The following is a 16,439-nucleotide window of genomic DNA, read 5'->3' on the forward strand; positions in this document are numbered from 1 at the left end:
TTAATTTGTCTTATTTTTCCTACACCTTTATTGTGCTTGGCATCACATCCGCAAGTGTTCTTTATATTTGGGACGTGATTGTGTTAGGATTGTGCTAACATGAGTATTCTATTTATAGGTGCAAGGATCTCAATAGACAACTTAGTAGGAGCATGCATCAACCAACCACTTGGTGAATGAATTTCAGCATGCTTTCAAACTCATTTGAGAAATTAAAAATATCGAGCTTATGGAATGGAATGGAAATGCACGTGAAGTGTGTGAGGGGAAACTTACAAACCATTGGAAAACAAAGACAACAACCCTTTCAAACCATTTTTAACACTTATACAAATTCAAAACCAATGAACTCAAACATCAATACAACTATTTACAAATAAAGTGAATTATAAACGCAAACAAAATTTATTTAAACAACAAAGGATCAAAATTTAAATTAAGTCAGATTCCTAATTTTCATTGTAAAGACAGAGACTAATAGGCTAATGATTTAACTCTCTAATGGTCCCTATTGGAGTCATCAAGCTGTCGGAACGATCCTTCATCCTTAGTGAATAGGGCAGGATCGATTTTGACTTTAAAAGTTCATGGGTGAAATTCAATCTTGGAAAAGCAAATTGGTTGGGAGTCGCCATCAACCTTTGTCGAATAACTAAAAATGTATTTTAAAAGAATTTTAAGAAAAATCTTTTAAAAGAAAAAATGGTCTGTGTTCAACCAAAAATTCATTTTGAAAAGGGTTTGAGAATTGATTTCACGTGAAAAATTATGAATACCTCACAACGCTCGAAATCAGTACCTAAGCAATTAACTCATTGTCTTTGCAATAGAAGAATATTACGAATTTGAATTAGTTTAATTAAAGATCCATTTTCTCAAACAAACATTTTATTAATCAAAGAATTCTAAAAAGAAAAGGATGATATTTCATCAATTCCTACCGAAGAGAAAGAACATCCCAACGTAAATTGAAATGATTATTTCTCTCGCCAACTTAAACAAGGAATATCATATTTTTTTCTTTTAAAAGTTTTTATATTTAAGAAAAATCATTTTATTAAGCTAAAAGTTTTGAGAAGAAAAAGACGATATTTCACTGTAGTACCCCAAATATCAGGTCAGTGACCTTATTGAAAATATTTAAAATTTGAGAATTTATGTGAATAAATGATAAAAGATGAAAAAATGATTTGGAATAATGTTTGAGACTAAGTTGTAATAATAGATGAATAAACAGGGCATTTTGGTCCTTTAAAGGGAAATGAATTTAATATTCATTTTAATAAGGAATTAAAGTATAAAAAAGGGCAAAAGGGGAAAACCTAAGTTATTTTTCTCTCATTCTTTCCCGTGGAAGAGCTCTCCTCCATAGCCAAAGGTAAAGTTCCATATGGCAAGTTTTTCCTTCGTTTTTGGTTTGTTTTTGAAACATTGAGCATCATAGAGGTTTAAGGAAGGATGAAATAAGATTAATACTAAGAGATGGATGAAATAATTGAGATTTAAGAAAATGAGTTTTTGAATGATATGTTAGAATATGAGTTTTTATTGATGTTTACTAGTATATTTGACTTGTCAAAGAAGTAAATAAGAGATTAGAAGCATCGGTTAGGATTAAGAACATGTTAGAAAAAGTGGTATGATTCTTAGATGGAAATGTTCTTGAAAGATTTTAGATTTTTTAATAAGCTAAATGAAGGAAAGTTAGTACGAATAAGTAAAGAAGAGTTTAATAGTATTGCTGGGAGTAAACATAAGCAAAATTGACCAAATTTGGGTAAGAATCGGGTTGAAAAATGAAAAATCTGGGTAAGGGTATCGGTACTGATAGAATAGTACCGATACTATAGGCTTAAAATTGGAAGGATCAGCTGAACAATATCGATACTGATTCAATTGATATCGATACTAAGGAGAAGGTATCGATACCATTGATTACAAAATGCAGAAATGGTATCGATACTTGATGTGATCACAACGACACAAATGGATCCTGAAGTAATGCCTGAAGGACCTATCACTCGTGCAAAGGCAAAACAATTTAGGGAAGTACATTCTCATAAGTGCCTTAATGTTTTTAAATCTTTTAATTAGAAAGAACCATTAGATAATAGGTTGTTTAATATGTTACATATTGAATATTAAATAACCTATAGTTCATATTCTTATATTATACATTATATAAGTTTATATACTTAGTTTATTTCTTTATGTTATGCATGTAGGCATATTCGGCCAATACTTGGGAGCTACATTGGAGCTAAATGGAGCATGCAACAACAAGGAAACTTACATGGGAACGATTAGGAGAGCATACGGAGCAAATTAATGAAAAGTTGTCTAGAGGCCGTGAGCTCATAGCTGTATTGAGCTGAAGATTTGAGCTATAAGATGACCTCATTTCAGCTGGGGAACTGCACCATCATCATCACCACTTAGGACACTTCAAATATGTCTTAAGTTAAAATTTGTGAAATCATGCCTTTTCGCGAATAGTTGCCACCTCAAGAGGTACCTTTTCACAAGGAGCTGCCATAACGTTCACCATGCTACAAGTCACCTATGACCAGCTCACCTCCAGCTCATTCACACCATAAGTAGCTCAAACATGAAGGGTTACCTTTCCCAAACATTGTGACCTTTCATGAATGATGCTGCCCATGAAGATGCCTTTTCATCTAAGAGCATGCTGGTGAAGAAATTGCAATAATTAGAGGCTTAAATCACCAAGGGATATGATATAGAGATCCATGACTATTCGTCCACACCCCCATGCCTTGCAAATGTCTGATTTGGCGCTAATTTGAGGAGACATATCACCATTCGGCCAAGGGAGATGTTCTCATCATTGCTAAAACATCAAGTCCCTTTATGAAGGGTTAGCCAAACCAACACCAAGCCTATAGACATATTCTTTCATTTTGAAGCATTATGTATTATCCTAAAGTCATGTATCTAGCCGAAACACTATGTAACCATTCGGCCAAGCCCTCTTATTTCCTATAAATAGAGTGGATTGCCATCATTTGTACTCATCTCATCTCATATATAAAAATTACTCTTGTGAGTTAATTTCTCTTCAAAGTTCTTTGTAAACTTTATCGATTAAACAAGTATAATTCCTATACTTGTGGCATCATTCCTTCCATCTGATTCCAAAATTCCTAGATTGATATCTAGTGGGTTGAAGACACTATCACCACCCCTCAAGCAAGTTTGTGAAGACCGGGATTGTAATCTTTAGAATTGTTTCATCTTTGGTGTGCTTGATATACAACACCACCACCATCTCTATTTCATCATCAACTTCATCCATCAGGACCATCAATTCCGCAACCATCTCTATCCCTATTCTTTCATTTCATAATTTATATTATTATTCTATTTATTATTCCAATATTAATCTTATTTCTTTCTTATCTTATTTGTAGCCCAAGCTTATAATTCAAGAACATCAGTACTTGTCAATCCTAGATCGGGGAACAATAAGGTTATCTACTCTCTTCGATCAAAGCGTGTAGATCAGCCTACATCAAGCGGTAATCAGAGCATAGTTGGATTGACAACAAAAGTGTCATTGGCGTACAAAGCAAAAGAAAAATACTCCTTCAACAAAATTGGAGTACAAAAAGAAAAGAAAAGACAAAAAAGAAGAAAAGTCAAAAAGAAAACAAGCCAAGGAAAGTGCTCTACCATTGCAAATACATCAAAAAGGCTTATCTACACTAAGAGAAGATAACCTTATTATTTCTTGAGAATGGTTGCAGTAAGTGTTATTTCTTGAATTGTAAGTCACCTCTTCCCTTTTCATCATTTAATTTCCTTGTCTTCAACCATTTCTTTCTTTTAATACCTTAATTCCTTTCTTCTACCTTTCCATTTCTTCTATTCCTTTCTACCCTAACCTATTTGCAGCCGACGCACAAAAGGAAATAATTAACTTGTTATAATCTTGAGTAAGTTCTTCAAAGGACTTAGCAACAAAAATTGAGTGGAAAAAGGCTATTGAGAGTGTGAGATCAGAAGGGGAATTATTAAAAGCGAAGATATATTCCCGAGAGTAAACACGAGTGTTGAGTGGAGTGATCTTATCATTTCTTTGGAGTGAACTTGTGAGACTTTGTGAGTGTGCTGGTAAGGTTTATTTTCATTTTTATTTACTAACAATGTCTCAAGTTTCAGGAAAAATTTTGTAGTGAAAAGAGCCTTGAATATTTAGTCCATGGAGAATAACCAAAGAGGAACATTTTTACACTAGATGTCATGTAAACAACAAAGTTTGTTTCATGATTATCGATGGGGGAAGTTGTACCAATGTTGCAAGCACTTTAATGGTGGCTAAACTTGGACTCAAGACCATTAAACATCCTACACCATACAAGCTACAATGGTTAAATGATGGGGGAGAAGTTAAAGTCACCAAACAAGTCAACATTTCTTTTTCAATTGGGAAATACCAAGACCAAGTCCTTTGTGATGTCATTCCAATGAATGTGTGCCATGTACTCCTAGGGAGGCCTTGGCAATTTGATAAAAGGCTATCCATGATGGTTTCATGAACCAGTACTCTTTCTATCACAATGAAAAGAAATTCATTTTGACTCCTCTTTCACCAAATCAAGTTTCTGAAGATTAAGACGCTTTGAAAAAAAGCATTGAAGTTTTCAAATCTATCAAGGAGGAGGAACCAACAAAGATGAACATATATGTTGGAGGAAAAGTCATTAGGAAACATTTGTTATCCTACAAAGCTCTAATTGTTCTTAGGTACAAGGAAAGCTTACTTTTGACTAACATTCCAGAAGGCTTGCCTTCTTCTATTTCATCTTTATTGCAGGAATTTGAAGAGTTATTTCCAGAAGATATCCCTAGTGGATTGCCACCTATTAGAGGGATTGAGCATCAAATTGACTTTATACCCGGTGCATCCATTCCAAGCAGACCAGTATATAGAAATAACCCTGAAGAAACCAAGGAACTTCAAATACAAGTTGAAGAATTGATGGATAAGGGATACATACAAGAGAGTTTAAGCCCATGTGCTATTCCAGTGTTACATGTGCCCAAAAAGGATGGTTCATGGAGAATGTGTGTAGATTGTCGTGCTATCAATCAAATTACCATCAAATTCCGACATCTATACCAATACTTGATGATATGTTGGATGAATTGAGTGGAGCCACTATGTTCTCTAAAATTGATTTAAAGAGTGGATATCATCAAATCAGAATACGAGACGGAGACGAGTGGAAGACCGCATTCAAAACAAGACAAGGATTGTATGAATGATTGGTGATGCCTTTCAGTTTAACCAATACTCCAAGCACCTTCATGAGGTTAATGAATCATGTACTCCGACCATTCATCGGTAAGTTTTGTGTGGTTTATTTTGATGATATTCTGGTTTATAGCCATGACTTGGAATCCCATGTGCAACACTTGAGTTATGTTCTTGAAACCCTTCAAAAGGAAAAACTTTATGCAAATATTAAGAAATGTGTCTTTTGCACTAACAATTTAACATTCATAGGCTTTATTGTAAGTTCACAGGGACTTGGAGTCGATCCTGAAAAGATCAAAGCCATTCAAGAGTGGCCTACGCCTACTTCAATTAGTCAAGTTTGAAGTATTCATGGTCTTGCAAGTTTTTACATTGTGCCTAATTTCAGTTCTATTGCCGCCCCCTTAATAGGGATCATTAAAAATAATTCTATCTTTTCACGGGGAAAAGAATAGGAAGATACCTTCAAAGAAATGAAGGAATGTTTAACCAAGGCATCTTTACTTGCATTACCTAACTTTGATAAGACTTTTGAAGTGGAGTGTGATGCTTCTAGAATCGGAATTGGGGATGTTTTGACTCAAGAAGGATAACCGATTGCATATTTTAGTGAAAAGTTGAATGGTGCCTTGCTAAACTATCCAACTTATGACAAAGAGGTGTATTCTCTAAGGGCACTTGAAGTTTGGCAGTATTATCTTCTACCAAAGGAATTCGTCATACATACCAATCATGAAGCCTTGAAGCATATCAAAGGTCAACACAAGTTAAACAAGCGATATGCCAAATGGTGGAGTTTTTGGAGTCATTTCCTTATGTTATTCATTACAAGAAAGGTAAAGAAAACATTGTAGCCGATGCTCTCTCCAGAAGGTATGTACTCCTTAATGCTCTTGATTCAACGTTAATTGGATTTTCATATATTAAGGATTGTTATGCTACTGACCATGACTTTGAAGAGAAGTATAAGTCTTGTGAGAAAGGTGCATATGAAAAGTTTTATAGGCACGAAGGATATCTATTCAAAGAAAGGCGTCTATGCATTCCTCAAGGGTCTCTTTGAGAAGTGCTTGTTCGAGAAGAACATGAAGGAGGTCTCATGGGTCATTTTGGAGTCAGCAAAACATTGGAGATTTTGAAATAGCACATCTATTGACCTAAAATGAAGAAAGACGTTGAAAGGGTATGTGAAAGATGTCACTTACAAAAAAGTAAAATCAAAAGTTATGCCTCATGGACTCTACATTCCTTTACCTATCCCTCAAGCACCATGGATTGATATATCAATAGACTTTGTGATGGGACTACCAAGGATAAAGAATGGACGAGACTCAATATTTGTTGTACTAGATCATTTTTCCAAGATGACACATTTCATACCATGCCACAAGACAGACGATGCAACACATGTGGCCAACTTATTCTTTAAAGAAATTGTGAGATTACATGGGGTTCCAAGAACCATAGTCTCTGATAGAGATGTCAAATTCCTTAGTCATTTCTGGAGGACATTATGGAATAAGATTGGAACAAAGCTGCTATTCTCCACAACATGCCACCCTCAAACGGATGGGCAAACCGAAGTGGTGAATCGAGTATTATCAACATTGTTGAGATCTATCATCAAAAAGATCATCAAAGCTTGGGAGGATGCTTACAAACGTTGAGTTTGCATACAATCGGACAGTCCATTCAACGACCAAGATGTCACCATTTGAGGTAGTATATGGATTTAACCCCTTGACAACTCTAGATCTTCTTCCTCTGCCATAAGAACAGATGGTCAACAAAGATGGAAAGAATAAAGTTGAGTTCATTAAGAAACTTCATCAGCAAGTTCGAGACAATATAGAAAAACGAACAAGGTAATATGAACAGCAAGCGAATAAGGGACTCAAGCAACTAAAATTGGAGGAAGGTGATTGGGTGTGGGTGCATTTAAGAAAAGAACGTTTTCCTTCCCAAAGGAAATCCAAGTTGTTACCCAGAGGAGATGGACCGTTCCAAATCATCAAAAAGATCAATGATAATGCCTACAAATAGGATTTACCAGGTGAATACAATGTAAGTGTAACTTTTAATATTTTAGATCTCTCTCTATTTGAAGACAACGACAATTTGAGGACAAATCGCTCAAAAGAAGGGCAGGATGATGTGATCACAACGACACAAATGGATCCTGAAGTCAAGCCTGAAGGACCTATCACTCGTGCAAAGGCAAAATAATTTAGGGAAGTACTTTCTCATAAGTGCCTTAATGTTATTAAATCTTTTAATGAGAAAGAACCATTAGATAATAGGTTGTTTAATATGTTACATATTGAATATTAAATAACCTATAGTTCACATTCTTATATTATACATTATATAAGTTTATATACTTAGTTTATTTCTTTATGTTATGCATGTAGGCATATTCGACCAATACATGGGAGCTACATTGGAGCTAAATGGAGCATGCAACATCAAGGAAACTTACATGGGAACGATTAGGAGAGCATACAGAGCAAATTGATGAAAAGTTGTCTAGAGGTTGTGAGCTCATAACTGGATTGAGCTGAAGATTTGAGCTATAATATGACCTCATTTAAGCTGGGGAGCTGCACCATCATCATCACCACTTAGGACACTTCAAATATGTCCTAAGTCAAAATTTGTGAAATCATGCCTTTTCGCGAATAGTTGCCACCTCAAGAGGTACCTTTTCAGAAGGAGCTGCCATAACGTTCACCATGCTACAAGTCACCTATGACCAGCTCACCTCCAGCTCATTCACACCATAAGTAGCTCAAACATGAAGGGTTACCTTTTCCAAACATTGTGACCTTTCAGGAATGATGCTTCCCATGAAGATGCCTTTTTATCTAAGAGCATGCTGGTGAAGAAATTGCAACCATTGGAGGCTTAAATCACCAAGGGACATGATATAGAGATCCATGACTATTCGGTCACACCCCCATGCCTTGCACATGTGTGATTTGGCGGTAATTTAAGGAGACATATCACCATTCGGCAAAGGGAGATGTTCCCTCATCATTGCCGAAACATCAAGTCCCTTTATGAAGGGTTAGCCGAACCAACACCAAGCCTATAGACATATTCTTTCATTTTGAAGCATTATGTATTTTCCTAAAGTCATGTATCTAGCTGAAACACCATGTAGCCATGTTGAACTATGTTTTGATATAACAATTTAAGGAAAATGGTTTTTGGACTTGAATTAAATTTAATAAATTTTTTTGGACTTAATTGAATTTATTCAAAGTTTTAAAAGGTTTCATTCAAAGTCCATTAAATTTGGATTTAAGCCCAAATGCTAAAGGGTGTCAAAGTGCATCCATGCACCCCTTCAGTGCATCCATGTATCCCTGTAGTGCATCCATGCGCCTGCACTAGTGCATCTATGCACCATGCAGTGCATCCATGCACCCATGCACTCAAACACCGAATGCAATTAGTGCATCGATGCATCCGTCTGTGCATCGATGCATCAAGGTTGTGCATCGATGCATCCTGCTGTGCATCCATGCACGAAGGCTACAATGGCTAGTAATGGCTAGTTTATTTGAATTTAATGAAGGGGTATCGATGCACCATGATAGTGCACCGATGCACCATATTATGGGTAGCCTTTTTGAGTAAAAAAATCATCCCCAAACGACTCCAAAACATACCCAACGGCTATATACAAAATCAAACACATTCCAAGCTATAAATACAAGCTAATGACACTGAAGAAGAGAGAGAACAACTATCCAAGCAATCAAACACAAGAGAAGAGTTTTTCATTCTTATTTCATCTTTTTCTTGTAAATATTTTGTTTTTGTGAGCTCAATCTTGTAAACACCTACCTTAGAGAGGTTCTCTTATTTACATTTCTTATCCTTTTATAAAGGGGAAAGGTTCTAGCTTATCCCGTGTAAAAGCTAGGGAAAGGTTCTAGTTTAGCCCGGGAAAACTAGGGAGTTGTAAGGTTATCTCTTTGTTCTCAAAAGAAAGAATATATTAGTGAATTTGTTGGAAAATCCTTGGTGAGGAGCTAAGGTAGTGGACGTAGACTTTGGTTGAGAAAGTCGAACCACTATAAATCGCTGTGCAATTCTTTATCTTTCAATCTCCTTACTCCCTAAACACAAAATCGTTCCAACCCCTCTTTACAAACCGTTCCGGTTATTGAATCGAGCTTCCAAAAGCCCTAACAATTGGCATCAGAGCTTAACTGTTAAGAAGGTTTAACCACCTTGAGACGGTCCTCGAAGAAGTTCTACCAATTCCCGACACAACCGAGAATATGGCTTCCACCTCCGGCTCGTTCCACATGGATGACTCCCTACCAACCGACAAGCCTCCATACTTCAATGGAGCGAACTATAGTCATTGGAAGAAATTAATGAAGTTATTTATCAAAGCCAATGATCTTGATGCATGGGAGATTATCGAGAGCGGATACTCTTCTCCAAAGAAGAAGGAGAAGAAGTGGAGTGACCAAGAACGGAAGAAAGCTCAACAAAATGCCAAGGCCATGCACATGTTGTTTTGTGAATTTGGTATAGATATCTATGAAGGAGTTTCTTATTGTTCGAATGCTAAGGAGCTTTGGAATAAGCTCGAGGAAATCCATGGAAACAAGAAAGAAGAACCAACAAAGGTGGTGTCTTTAATGGCTCTTGAAGAGCCCGAGGTATCTTCTAGCTCAAATAAATTAAATTCTTATTCTTTTGATGAGTTACAAGATGCTTATAATAAGTTGTATTTGGGATTTGAGACCATGAATTCCAGATATAAGAAAATGATTTCAAAATTTAAAATCGAAAACGATTTTCTTTTGAAAACAAAAATAGATTTTGAAAGCCAAAATGAAATTTTGAAAAAGGATTTAGAGCTTTAAAAAATAAAAATTGAAAGTTTTGAAAAAGAAAATTTTGGTTTAAAAGTTAAGTTTGAATGCTTAACAAAAGAAAAAGAAATCATTTTAAATAATTCATTTAGTTCAATAATGACAATATGCTCTAATTGTCATTATCATGGTCATAAGGAACATACTTGTCATTTGAAGAAAGGAAAACGCTTTAAAATTAGGCAAGTATGGTTCCAAAAGGAACAAGGGGCATTGAAACTAACGTTCAAGGATACAAAGCAATTTGGATACCAAAATCTACTTAAATGTCTCTTGTAGGTGTGTGAGAGCAATGGTGATGAAAATGATGATATTCAAGATGCTCTAGCTACACATGAAAAAGAATGGGTAACCTCTAAGCTTAATGTTTTTAATTTTAGTTATTTGGTTGCTCATAGATTTATGCATGCATGAGTTTTGATTTTAAATGATTATGCATTGGTTTTAATCTCATCTATGTTTAAAAAAATGGTTAAGATGAACATTTTAATTTTTTAATAAATTTTTTTGTTCATCATAATAAAATTTTGGTCAAAATTGATTTTAATGCAAATGATATATCTCTAACAATTGATATCAATTTTTCAAAAAATTTGATTTTACAAATTTAAATTTTTTGACCTAAATTTAAATGTTTATGCATGTGATTTAAATGAAAATGATACCTCTCTACCAATTGATATCAAAATTTTCAAAATGCATAACATTTTTGGAAAACTTTATGCATATGCACTTAATTTTAACAAATGGTATTGATATCAAATTTCAACAATTGGTATTGCATAAAGTATTTTATTCTTAGATACATTGAATTTCATGAGCTACTAACATGTTTGTTATTCTTTGTTGAAATTCAATTTTGTTTAAGTGTCATGATCTTAAAAGCTAAATTTTGTTTGAAATTCTATTATTGAGGGGGAGCTTTGATTTTTCAAATGATTTTTAAAAGTCAAATTTACCACTTACTCTCCAAAGTTATTTTGAACTTCAAAGATTGAATTATTTTTGATATAACAAAAAAGGGGAGAAATTTGGTTTGAAAAATTCAATTTCTTAATGAAAAAGGGGGAGATTAACATTTTCATATATTTTCCAACAATTGTTAACAATTGATATCTTTTTCATTAAACAATTTATTAAGGGGAAGTTTTGCCAAAAACAATTTTTCAAATGTTTTGTTATATCAAAAAGGGGGAGATTCTTGAACTATGTTTTGATATAACAATTTAAGGCAAAATGGTTTTTGGATTTGAATTAAATTTAATAAATGTTTTTGGAATTAATTGAATTTATTCAAAGTTTTAAAAGGTTTCAAAAATAATTCAAATTCCATTAAATTGGGATTTAAGCCAAAATGCTAATGGGTGTGAAAGTGCATCAATGCACCCCTGCAGTGCATCCTTGCAGTGCATCCATGCACCTGCACTAGTGCATCGATGCACCATGCAGTGCAACCATGCACTCAAACACCGAATGCAATTATTGCATCAATGCACCATGTTTTGGGAAGCCTTTTTCAGTAGAAAAATCATCCCAAACGACTCCAAAATATCCCCAACGGCTATATACAACATCAAACACATTCCAAGCTATAAATACAAGCTAATGACACTTGAAGAAGAGAGAGAACAACTATCCAAGAAATCTAACACAAGAGAAGAGTTTTTCATTCTTATTTCATCTTTCTCTTGTAAATATTTTATTTTTATGAGCTCAATCTTGTAAACACCTACCTTAGAGATGTTCTCTTGTTTACATTTCTTATCCTTTTGCAAAGGGGAAAGGTTTTATCTTATCCCGTGTAAAAGCTAGGGAAAGGTTCTAGTTTAGCCCGGAAAAACTAGGGAGTTGTAAGGTTATCTCTTTGTCCTCAAAAGAAAGAACAAATTAGTGACTTTGGTTGAGAAAGTCGAACCGCTATAAATCGATGTGCAATTCTTTATCTTTCAATCTCCTTACTCCCAAAACACAAAATCGTTCTGACCCCTCTTTACAAACCGTTCCGGTTATCGATTCGAGCTTCCGAAAATCCTAACAATTGGCATCAGAGCCTAACTCGTTAAGAAGGTTTAACCACCTTGAGACGGTCCTCGAAGAATCTCTACCAATTCCCGACACAGCCGAGAAGATGGCTTCCACCTCCGGCTCGTTCCACATGGAAGACTCCCTACCAACCGACAAGCCTCCATACTTCAATGGAGCGAACTATAGTCATTGGAAGAAATTAATGAAGTTATTTATCTAAGCCAATGATCTTGATGCATGGGAGATTATCGAGAGCGGATACTCTTCTCCAAAGAAGAAGGAGAAGAAGTGGAGTGACCAAGAACGGAAGATAGCTCAACAAAATGCCAAGGCCATGCACATGTTGTTTTGTGAATTTGGTATAGATATCTATGAAGGAGTTTCTTATTGTTCGAATGCTAAGGAGCTTTGGAATGAGCTCGAGGAAATATATGGAAATAAGAAAGAAGAACCAACAAAGGTGGTGTCTTTAATGGCTCTTGAAGAGCCCGAGGTATCTTCTAGCTCAAATGAATTACATTCTTATTCTTTTGGTGAGTTGCAAGATGCTTATAATAAGTTGTATTTGGGATTTGAGACCATGAATTCCAGATATAAGAAAATGATTTCAAAATTTAAAATCGAAAACGATTTTCTTTTGAAAACAAAAATAGATTTTGAAAGCCAAAATGAAATTTTGAAAAAGGATTTAGAGCTTTAAAAAATAAAAATTGAAAGTTTTGAAAAAGAAAATTTTGGTTTAAAAGTTAAGCTTGAATGCTTAACAAAAGAAAAAGAAATCATTTTAAATAATTCATTTAGTTCAATATAATTGTCATTATCATGGTCATAAGGAACATACTTGTCCTTTGAAGAAAGGAAAACGCTTTAAAATTAGGCAAGTATGGGTTCCGAAAGGAACAAGGGGCATTGAAACTAATGTTCAAGGATCCAAAGCAATTTGGATACCAAAATCTACTTAAATGTCTCTTGTAGGTGTGAGAGCAATGGTAATGAAAATGATGATATTCAAGATGCTCTAGCTATACATGAAAAAGAATGGGTAACCTCTAAGCTTAATGTTTTTAATTTTAGTTATTTGGTTGCTCATAGGATTTATGCATGCATGAGTTTTGATTTTAAATGATTATGCATTGGTTTTAATCTCATGTATGTTTTAAAAAAAATGGTTATGATGAACATTTTAAATTTTTAATAAATTTTTTTGTTCATCATAATAAAATTTTGGTCAAAATTGATTTTAATGCAAATGATATCTCTAACAATTGATATCAATTTTTCAAAAACTTTGATTTTACAAATTTTAATTTTTTTACCTAAATTTAAATGTTTATGCATGTGATTTAAATGAAAACGATATCTCTCTAACAATTGATATTAAAATTTTCAAAATGCATAACATTTTTGGAAAACTTTATGCATATGCACTTAATTTTAACAAATGGTATTGATATTAAATTTCAACAATTGGTATTGCATAAAGTATTTTAGTCTTAGATCATTGAATTTCATGAGCTACTAGCATGTTTGTTATTCTTTGTTGAAATTCAATTTTGTTTAAGTGTCATGATCTTAAAAGCTAAATTTTGTTTGAAATTCTATTATTGAGGGGGAGCTTTGATTTTTCAAATGATTTTTAAAAGTCAAATTTACCACTTACTCTCCAAAGTTATTTTGAACTTCAAAGATTGAATTATTTTTGATATAACAAAAAAGGGGAGAAGTTTGGTTTGAAAAATTCAATTTCTTAATGAAAAAGGGGGAGCTTAACATTTTCATATATTTTCCAACAATTGTTAACAATTGATATCTTTTTCATTAAACAATTTATTAAGGGGGAGTTTTGCCAAAAATAATTTTTCAAATGTTTTGTTATATCAAAAAGGGGGAGATTCTTGAACTATGTTTTGATATAACAATTTAAGGCAAAATGGTTTTTGGACTTGAATTGAATTTAATAAATGTTTTTGGACTTAATTGAATTTATTCAAAGTTTTAAATGGTTTCAAAAATTATTCAAATTCCATTAAATTCGGATTTAAGCCAAAATGCTAATGGGTGTCAAAGTGCATCAATGCACCCCTGCAGTGCATCCATGCACCTGCACTAGTGCATCGATGCACCATGCAGAGCATCCATGCACTCAAACACCGAATGCAATTAGTGCATCGATGCATCAAGGTTGTGCATCGATGCATCCTGTTGTATCCATGCACGAAGGTTGCAACGACTAGTAACGGCTAGTTTATTTGAATTTAATGATGGGGTATCGATGCACCATGATAGTGCACCGAGGCACTATGTTATGGGCAGCCTTTTTGAGTAGAAAAATCATCCCCAAACGACTCCAAAACATCCCCAACGGCTATATACAACATCAAACACATTCCAAGCTATAAATACAAGCTAATGACACTTGAAGAAGAGAGAGAACAACTATCCAAGCAATCTAACACAAGAGAAGAGTTTTTCATTGTTATTTCATCTTTCTGTTGTAAATATTTTATTTTTGTTAGCTCAATCTTGTAAACACCTACCTTAGAGAGGTTCTCTTGTTTACATTTCTTATCCTTTTGTAAAGGGGAAAGGTTCTAGCTTATCCCGTGTAAAAGCTAGGGAAAGGTTCTAGTTTAGCCCGGAAAAACTAGGGAGTTGTAAGGTTATCTATTTTTCCTCAAAAGAAAGAACAAATTAGTGAATTTGTTAGAAAATCCTTGGTGAGGAGCTAAGGTAGTGGATGTAGACTTTGGTTAAGAAAGTCGAACCACTATAAATCGTTGTGCAATTCTTTATCTTTCAATCTCCTTACTCCCTAAACACAAAATCGTTCCGACCCCTCTTTACAAATCGTTCCGATTGTCGATTCGAGCTTCCAAAAATCCTAACAAACCATTCAGCGAAGCCCTCTCATTTCCTATAAATAGAGTGGCTTGCCATCATTTGTACTGATCTCATCTCATATATAAAAATTTCTCTTGTGAGTTAATTTCTCTTCAAAGTTCTTTGTGAACTTTATCGATTAAACAAGTATAATTCCTATACTTGTGGAGTCATTCCTTCCATCATGATTCCAAAATTCCTAGATATCTAGTGGGTTGAAGACACTCTCACCACCCCTCAAGCAAGTTGGTGAAGACCGGGATTGTGCTCTTTAGAATTGTTTCATCTTTGGCATGCTTGAGATACAACAACACCACCTTCTCCATTTCATCATCAACATTATCAACTTCATCCATCAAGACCATCAATTTCGCAGCCATCTCTATCCATATTCTTTCATTTCATCATTTATATTATTATTCTATTTATTATTCCAATATTAATCTTATTTCTTTCTTATCTTATTTGCAGCCCAAGTTTATAATTCAAGGACATCAGTACTTGTCAATCCTAGATTGGGGGACAATAAAGTTATCTACTCTCTTCTATCAAAGCGTGTAGATCAGCCTACATCAATACTGTAAGGGAGTATCGGTACCACAATATAGAAGTATCGATACCATGGTAGGGGTGCCAATACTATTGAGACAGAAATTATAAGATAAGCTGAAATTGTTATAGAAATTTAAATAATGGTACTTGTGAATATTATTATTAAAGTATAAATGTTAGGGAATATCAAAGATAAGTATTGAGTAGTCAGATGTGCGTTTTGGATATAATAGCGAGGCAAGCCGGGTGAGTGCATTTATTATGTACTTATATGTTATGATAGTTATAGATGCATGTTGCTTAATATATGTATGGTGATTACCAAATGACAGTATGTGTAAAAAATTAAGAAATTCATAATAAGTTTATGAATTTTCGTATGGACACTTTGTGTGCAAAACTAAGAAATTCATAATAATTTATGAATTTCCGTATGGGACCCTCGTGTGCAAAACTAAGAAATTCATAATAAGTTTATGAATTTCCGTATGGGTACTTTGTGTGCAAAACTAAGAAATTCATAATTATGAATTTCCGTATGAGCACTTTGTGTGCAAAACTAAGAAATTCATAATAAGTTTATGAATTTTCATATTGGTAGGGGGTGTGAAACCCACATAAATTATAATAAGTTGTGAATGACCGTATTGGCACTATGTGTGCAAACTATAGAGTTTATAATTAATTAAAAGAGTTAATTGGTATTATGAATAATTATTAGAGTAGAAACTATTCTAAAATAAAAGACTAATGCCTAACTGTGCATTTGGCAGAAAGGTTCCAATAATGCAAGTTAGAAGAAA

This window comes from Hibiscus syriacus, unplaced genomic scaffold (assembly GCF_006381635.1).
Source record: "Hibiscus syriacus cultivar Baekdansim isolate YM2019G1 unplaced genomic scaffold, ASM638163v2 tig00110450_pilon, whole genome shotgun sequence".
NCBI classification, from domain to species: Eukaryota; Viridiplantae; Streptophyta; class Magnoliopsida; order Malvales; family Malvaceae; genus Hibiscus; species Hibiscus syriacus.